Below are 207 nucleotides of genomic sequence, written 5' to 3'. Positions count from 1 at the left end.
GATTTTCGTCGGAAAGTCGTCGGAGGTCCGTAACCAATTTCCTATAAATACAACCCCTCCTCATTCAACTCATTCACACTTCATTCTCTCTTCGTTCTCTTTAGTCATAACAATTCTGTGAAAATCATGTCTTCAGGAATTTATTATCGTTCGTGGATGGATAAACCTCATTTGGATCCGAACACCAATTTGCTTACGGAAGAATAC

This window comes from Brassica oleracea, chromosome C1 (genome assembly GCF_000695525.1).
Source record: "Brassica oleracea var. oleracea cultivar TO1000 chromosome C1, BOL, whole genome shotgun sequence".
Lineage (NCBI taxonomy): Eukaryota > Viridiplantae > Streptophyta > Magnoliopsida > Brassicales > Brassicaceae > Brassica > Brassica oleracea.
This window is presented reverse-complemented; position numbering follows the sequence as displayed.